Source organism: Acartia tonsa, chromosome 11 (genome assembly GCF_053477335.1).
Source record: "Acartia tonsa isolate MP-2025a chromosome 11, ASM5347733v1, whole genome shotgun sequence".
In the NCBI taxonomy this organism is placed as follows: domain Eukaryota; kingdom Metazoa; phylum Arthropoda; class Copepoda; order Calanoida; family Acartiidae; genus Acartia; species Acartia tonsa.
The window spans coordinates 16,040,058-16,048,628 of NC_137270.1; the positions used below are offsets into that span (position 1 = coordinate 16,040,058).

Here is an 8,571-nt window from a genome sequence, read left to right on the forward strand (position 1 = left end):
TTAAACGTTTAGCCTTTAAAAGAAGTCAAATCTCCATTTTTTGTTGTAATTGTAGGTACTTTTCTAGACATACCCGTTTCTTGTAAAATAAACAATTTTCTTAAAATGAAAATTTTACGTTTGGTTCCAGAACTAAAAATGGCAAAGGATGGCAATAAAATCCTCTCGTATGAGTAAATTAGAACTATGTACAATATCATAGAACTTTAGCCTAATCTTCCGAAATCTTGCGAAGTTTTTTTTTTTAAATCTTAAGTAACTAGGGTCAACCAAAAAAATAACAATTTTTCTTATTATTTAAAACACATATTCAATTAAACTTAAAGTAAAGAAAAGTTTTAAAATGAAATAAAAGATTATCTACTAATGTCTTAGCTCTTATCTGAACTATCATACCTCTCTGATTAAGATAGAAACTGTTTCCTTTAAAGTAAAATGAAAATAAAATTAAAGTCTTACATATCTGTGATCTAAAGGAATAAGACAATGGCAGATAAATTAATGTACATCCCCAATGCTAATACACAAAATTGCCCATTGTGTATTCTATAAATTACATTTAGTTGTTGAAATGTTTGGACACTCAACTAATAAACCAACCAATCAGATTCAATAAAAGTCCCAAAAGTTGTTGTGCCTACAAATAAGAAAATACTATTATAAAACTTTGTGGACTAGTATTATAAACAGCCCATTGATCCCTCCCTCCCTGCTTAAATGTACGCCTATATTTCATATTCTAATGTAGTAATATAGGATATTTTAGTAGTTTGGTAAGATGAAATGCTAAGTTTAAGTCATAAAAAAAAATATTTTTGTTCTTTACCTGTATGATATGCAAGGTATCCTGGCATACTTCCCCCATTATTTTTTCTTTACCTGTATCATTTCCTGTTGTCCTTGCCATGTTTAGAGTTATTCTATCTTTCAGTTATAGATCTCTATCTTTAACAACTAGTCACTCAGAAAATGAGACAGAAAATACCATAAGGGGGGGCGACCCCCCCCCCCCCCCGACTATTAAGGGTTAACAAACATTGTTATTTGGGTAGTACAATATCTTTTGATATAATTCCCGTCAATGTAGCTCAAAAAGAAAGGAAGTTACAGCTTCTGAAATGTGCTTATTAGACTATCTTTACACCCCCCGTTGACGCCCCTTGTGTAAAACCCCTATTATAAGTATTTTTCACCATTTTAAAAAAGATATATGTATACTTATTGCTATTTAAAGAAAATTTCATCAAAATTTTCAATTATACACTCTCTATGATTTTTTGTCATTTTTCGGGATTTCTGGAACAAAGTGGGGGGGGGGGTTAAAGTGGGGATTACCCCCCCCCCCCCCCTATTTAAAATTTACCCCTACCCAGGGGTTGCCGTAATCACCCAAAACCATTTAGGAGGGGGTATTTACCCCCCCCCCCAAACAATTTTTGGGGGGTAATACCCCCCGAAAAATAAAAAATTTCTAACAAAAAAAATTTTTAAAACCATTTTACCCCCCCCCCACCCCAAAGACGAATTACCCCCTCCTTAAAATGGCTAAGGAAACTCTTACTAATAGGTCAGCCAATGACATTTCCAGGACATGCATAATTGTAAGTGTATTGTGAGTTGATATTTGTTCGATCCAAAAAGCTGAGAAGAGGGCCAAGGGGACTAGAAATAAAATTTTGAAAAAGACAAAACAAAAGAATCATGTTTGAACGAAAGCTTTCAGCTGATTTCAAAATTAGCTTTGCTACTTGCAGAAATAAAAGAAAAAGTTTTGTTAATTTATTGGTATTTGAGGTTTCAGTAACGGTGAGTCAATTTTCTTGTATTCTTCTTTTGAGTTATACTTCATATATCCCATTTTTGTCATTAATTCACTGAAACACAAAATAGATAAGTATATTTTAACATGTCAGGAAGGTTACAGGTTTAAATCTCAGCACATTCTGTATCTCAACTAAACAAGTTAAGAGTGTGTCCTTGAAGTTGTAAGAGTTCAATTTAAGTTTTGAATGAACAGAATGATTCTAATATGACCGCATTAATGTATGTACCTGCATGAATCTTGAACATCTTTGACTTTATACCAGGGTAAAGTTGTCCTCCATTTGAATGTTGTTTTCTACAAAACATTAATAGATAAATTAATTAATTTATCACATCATTATTGTTTAATTTACTTATCACTTCATAAATTTTCCTTTTTTTGCTCAATTACTAAGCTATGTTAAGGCAAATTAACTTTATTATATTTTTATTAAAGTACATGAGTTTCACCTTTGAATCTCTTGTTAAAGAAAAGTTATTTCCTTCGTCCATCTAAAATGCAAATTAATATTAGAATATTATTATACTTTTTCTCTATAGGAATTTCCTAACAAATTATTATCCATTCTTATTTTTTTTTTGTCAGGAGCGATTTTATTTTGTTATTTTTCTTTTAAATTAGAATCTACTCTGTTATACACTTTTTAAGTTTATATTTGTAAATTGTTTTTGTTTTAACGGAATGTCTATGTCCAATTTTGGATAATTCATTTTTTCCTCTCTATAAACAACTGAATATAATGTGGTGTGTGTTAATCAAGCTTCAGATTAAATTAACTTCGCTAATTTTTGCTGACTTTCCAACTTCATAAAAAACAAACATAGAATTATTGTAGAGTAACTTTACTGCTAGGGTATATATTTCTGTGTTACCGCCTTTGTAGATTTATCAATGAAGTTCTTCATTTTCTCCCAATATTTTTGCAATGGCCAGCCCAAAAATCTGAAATAAGATAAATAACAACATTGTGAATGATGTAGGTGAACATGAAGGTTAACTGAAAGCTAAAATGATATGTTATTATTCTAGATTTATCTTCTTGCTCTTGATTTACTAATACCATACTAAAAACCAACTATAAAAATTTTACATCAGGATTTACTCAAAAGCATATCAACTTTAAAACTTCACTTAATCAACCTTGGGAATTACTATGCTATCACAATAAAGGTACTAAGAAAGAGAGGTTATGTCTGATTGAGCCAATAAATGAATCGCATCGGAGCATACATGAAATCTCATTGGTTGAATTAAACTGAGTTAATTAGAGCTGTTCTTTCAACTTTTACTCGAATAAAGTCCACCACATGAAGTACTGCCTTCATATTGTTGTTTCACATCTATGTTTTATCTGTGCATTAATAATAAATATGCTTCATCAATTGCAATCGTTGTAAAATAATAAAAATCCCTTTATGAATTTAAGTTAATAAAATCATATTTTTTTCTTGAGTTTCTATTAAAACAAAAAAAAATATTTTGGACTTTAATTACATAATTTATAAACATTTAAAATACATAAATTCATAGTTTGTTTCATGTTTACCTCGAAATAAATTACATAAAAATAAAATAACAACAAATAGCAATACAACAGTACGTTCGTTACGTTTTCAACAGGACCTAGCGTTGTACTGTGTATACACTGTACACATATGGGTAAGAGGAAAGAGCATCTTTTTTTCATTTTGTTCATATAAAGAGTCAGCTGTAAATAGTCGCATTTCTTAAGATAAAGCTTTTCTCACGTAAATTATATCGTGTTAAAATTTATTTTCTAGTATAGTGTAAAGCATATTTCAAATTATATACTCGAAAAATTTTTAAGTTTTTTGTCAGCTTGAGGAGTTCCTTTGTCAGATTTACGAAAAAGGGGTTCACACTATACTTCTTCTCTTCTAATTCTATTGCTATCACCCAACCTGATGTGTGAGCAACAAACACACACCTCTTGTTTTCAATATATTTTAAGAGTTTTAACACTGGCAAGCTCTCCTTACTATTTTGTTCTCTTACAAAACCTACGTGTACACCAATAAATTTCAGTTATATGAAAATACACCTTACTTCAATTGTTTTTAAGAAATTATAATCTATTTTAATTTTTGGATTTAAACAACTCTCTATTAGCAAATCTACTACTCTGTTTTTTATACCTTATTAGTTCTTTATATAGTTGGTTAACATGTAGGGATAAATCTTCATATCTCATTATATAAACGCTCTCAGGCCTTTTTTTCTTCAATTTTTCTGCTATCTGAATAATAATCATTGAATAAAGGTACTAAGAAAGAGAGGGAATGTCTGATTGAGCCAATAGGAGAATCGCATCGGAATTTACATTGGATCTCATTGGTTGAAATTATGTACACATTTTCCTACAAAGGCATGTTTTTTTTCATTTCATACATACATAAAAGTCAGCTGTTAACAGTATATTTTCTTAGTAGAAAGCTTTGCGGAATCAGAATTAATTGCCCAAAAATTTCGTTTACAATTTGAAAGCTTGAAACAAAGTTAGATTCTTAAAAAAAAAGTTAGACTGGCAACTCGCTGGTGAGGCAAAATTATTTTTGTGAAAAATCCTCCAAAATCGAATAAAAAAATTTACAAAAATGAAATAAAATCTTAAGAGGGTTATTAACATATGATTTTGTTTAATTTTTGTAGATTTTTAATGTGCTTTTGGATGATTTTTCACAAAAATAATTTTGCCTCACTATCGAATAGCGAGTCTATCATTTTTTAAGAATCCACATCAGCTTGAGTCGAAAGTAAACAATACTTTTGTCTGCTAGGAATGTTCTCTCTTAGATTTGACGAAAAAAGGGTTCAGAATATTCTTCTACTCTTCTATTTCTATTAATCATTGATACCAATCAAGTAATATTTTAAAAGTGCATAAAGTATATTTAAGCACTTACAAAAAAAGGTTTCTGGATACCTAAAATTGGCTGCATTATTTCTATTTTTTTTTTATTGTCATATCAATAAATTCTCTCTTTACCTGGATAACCTACAAGACAAAAGGGATCCTGTAATAATCCTGTATGATGATGAAATGGACTATATTATATCCAATTAAGATGTTATGAATAGATAGCTAGGCAGGTGTTCAATTTTTAAATATAAATATGAAATTTAAATTCAAAAAAACAAGTTTTAAGTACTCACCTCAACATCACTTAGTGTAATACCACAGGAAACTTTCATATCAAAACATTTTGGAGTATTTTTGCACCACTGCTCCACTCCTTTTTCCATTCGGGAGGCTGCAACTCCCCGCGGATCTCTTACCAACAGAACTATCTGAATAGTAGAATTTTATCAACATTATTTGTTTGTTTTCTAGGATTTCAAATTGCAGATGCTGTAAATAAATAATTTGCATCTATTTTAATTACTACTTATTGAGTATTAAATTACACAGTTCAAAAAGTACATAAAGTTATTTTAATGCAAAGTATGCTACACGTGTAAGTTGAATAATTATTATTAAACAAGACATTATACCTTCAAATTAAGGTCTTTAATTTCTGAAAGCATAACTGCTTGTTCCATTGAAAGTCTGACCGTTTTGATCAATTTTATAGGGTTGTAACTACACCAATCCTCTGAAAATTTAAAAAAAAATTGGATTTTTCACTCATTTATTCTATAATTATTTTAATTATCTTGATCTAGGACAAAATGCAATAAGTAGCACAAAATAATTAAGCAAATTAAGAATAATACAGTAATCTGTATTTTATTCTGTAATTTTTAAAAATAAATAGGACTGTAAATAAAAGTAAGAATGTAAACTGAGAAACCAGATTCTTTAGAGATGTACCTTTAAACCTTTAAGTTATTAACTCCTATTTATAAAGTAACTGCAATAATTATATAGTTACCTAGATAACTTGGTGTGTAACACATATCCAAAGGGTGAGTATCAGTACATGAACGAGGAACCTGATTGTAAAGTAAATAAAATCCATATCTTAAAAAAATTTAGAATTCCCATTCCTACTAAATTGCATGAACAATACCACAATTCATGAGTGATATGAAAAATGCTCGTTGACCATAATAATAATAGTAAGACACTAAAAGCCAAAGATACAGGCATACATTCAGTTATTGAGTAGCTCATCATCTAAAAAATAACCTTATGTATTCCTAATGGATTTCTTCTGATAAACTTTAGGAAATTGCCATTTTCTCCATCAAACTCACATTTGAAGATATGCTCCAATGTTCTTACCCTAAAAGACGGGAATAATCTTCTAAATCTCAGTCATACTGAAAAATCGTGTATACCAATGTGTTACAGACAATTTTCCATGAATACAAATACAAGTCATACGATTAATACCAGTTTTGTTAACACAGGCTTTCATTTCATAATTAGTCCTTTCAATATCGTGGAAACCTGTCTATAATTTTACAATGCAATAATAAACTATTAGTATCTCCTAGCCTATGGATGAAATGTCGCCACCAAAAATTTGTCAAAACTTTGTGATTCTTTACTTTTGTGTTAAATTAATAATCATCATAATTATGAAATATCTAAGTTCTATAACTATACTTAAATGTTGATTTGATATACATTTTAACATTACTCTTACTTACATATCTTTATCTTTGCTGAGTTCATTGTATAGAAGAGGTTCATAGGAGTAGAAAGTTCCAGGAAATTCATCCAGCAAGCCACCAGTAAATGACGAGCCACTTCTCCAGGTTGTTACTAAAAAGTTTGTATCAAGAACAAAAAAGTACAATTATATTTATAAGTTACTGATCAATTACAAGTTATTATCATTATTAACTTTCATTCTAAGTTCAGTGAAATCTGTCTAATTGTAATTTACTAATGGTAAAATGCATACTGGCCTATCATTGGTCATTTGTATTAAATTACGTAATTCTTTATTAGACACTATAACCTGATTCGATTTTCATTAAATGTTCCTACTGGTCCTTTGATGGATTTACTCTATTATGAGGATGCTTTTTTAAAACTTACCAATCAGAACATGCCTCGACTCTTTAGGACTTATTTTCTCACCAACTGTTTTATTCTACCAGATTCAAAGATTTTTTCTAATTTAGTGACTTATTTCTTCATATATGTTTATTCTCTGTCATATTTTTAACTTTATATTAATTCATTGCAGATGTGTTTAAAACAGCTAAAACATTTACTATATAATTGTGTTATTCTTTATGTCAGCCCACAATGTTACGGGAGATTAGTGATTTCCAGATATGATATCCATAGTTATCTGACATATTGGAAAGTTATATAGATTAAAGGATATTTTGTTTAAAATCCTGATTTTTCCCGGTTATGTCGAGGGTCTTTTGAGTTCAGTCTGTAAAGATTTATTGATTTTTTTAGTATTTTAAGGAAATCTTAAAATAAAAACCTCCAATGTTGTTACACAATAACTTCATATTTTAATATTTCATATGCTTTACAATTCATGGATGTTAATTAATTGTTTCTTAAAAGACTTACATGTAATATAAATTTATAAAATCTTTGAATTCCTCTACAATACCAACGGGCCCTGGATTTTCAAAAACAAATGTCTTATCATGTTTTCTTTCAACTCTTTACCATAAAAGCATTATGTAATTTGCATTTTTATGAAGAACACGATTAGATTATCAAATATTATTGCTTCTTTTTTTTCGCATAACTATTTCTAGCTGAATTAAAAGATTTAAATAGAATTCGTGTAATTCTGACATTAACAAAGCAAGCAATAAAAAAGTTACTAAGTACTAATTATTATTGAAAAAATACTTTATATAGTTATTTATAATAATACTTTCCTAGAGTAATCATTGGTAAGTTCAGCGTTTAAAAGATTTAAGTTCAGATTGGCGAACATATTCCAACCCTTGGGCCAAACTTTCTTGATGGCTTTGCCTGAAATATTGTATATCAATGTATGTAAGAAAACAAAGCAGGTAACTATTTCAAAACCTATTTATATCTGCTAGATCATGTATCCTATAGTATTACAGACAATATTCTGCGAATAATAATATAAAATCACAAAATTATTACCATTTTTGGGCTACCAAAACTGGTTTTAGTCTTATAATTTGGCATGTTACTATCCGCGGAAAGCTGTCTCTAATAATATGTTGCGAAAAATATTTATTCGCCGGGGACAATTTAAGGCAAAAGTGGAAACGTATTTTCTATCATTATGTACAAAGTCTCATCACGTATCCAAAAAATGACTTAAACCACTAATGGAATATATTCACAAAATATTGTAGTAAAAATTATCTAGTTTGATGCCTTGTTATTTTGTTACCTAAATTTATTTAATTCTTTTGCATATAAGCTTTGTGTTAAATCCTTGCTAACATCAAACTTTTTCTAATAAAAACTGTCAAATAAAAACTTACCCTTTTCTGGTTCAAATGGTGCAAGTAGATATTGCATATAATATAAAGATGGTATCTTCAATGTATCTTTAATGATATATCTCTTTTATTTCTAAAGTTACTTTCCACAGAAATTTGGTTGAAGAAAATAATTTAGCATAAGATTTCCTTACGATGTTTTAATTTATTACCTAATTTAACAACTGTTATTATTACATGTCATGGTCAAAAAATTTAAAACTTAAATACAGAACATTTATTTGTTTGTGAGCCTTAGGTTGTATTGCAAGTCAAGGCTTGAAAGTCTTTCCTTAATGGGGAGGAGGGAGGATTAATCCTATTATTTTTATCTA

The 8,571-nt window shown here is 29.1% G+C and overlaps 2 long non-coding RNA genes across 2 annotated transcripts; both read right to left on the bottom strand.

Moving 5' to 3' along the window:
- Positions 1-1,663: 1,663 nt before the first annotated feature.
- On the bottom strand, positions 1,664-2,763 carry LOC145331919 (uncharacterized). Its single transcript, XR_013883956.1, has 4 exons — positions 2,698-2,763; positions 2,275-2,316; positions 2,052-2,119; positions 1,664-1,874 (listed from the first exon to the last, which is right to left on the bottom strand). It is a non-coding gene; the product is annotated as an uncharacterized LOC145331919 (long non-coding RNA).
- Positions 2,764-5,355: 2,592 nt separating this feature from the next.
- LOC145331744 (uncharacterized) lies at positions 5,356-6,973 on the bottom strand. Its single transcript, XR_013883885.1, has 5 exons — positions 6,837-6,973; positions 6,443-6,557; positions 5,976-6,072; positions 5,719-5,779; positions 5,356-5,439 (listed from the first exon to the last, which is right to left on the bottom strand). It is a non-coding gene; the product is annotated as an uncharacterized LOC145331744 (long non-coding RNA).
- Between the last annotated feature and the right edge of the window lie 1,598 nt (positions 6,974-8,571).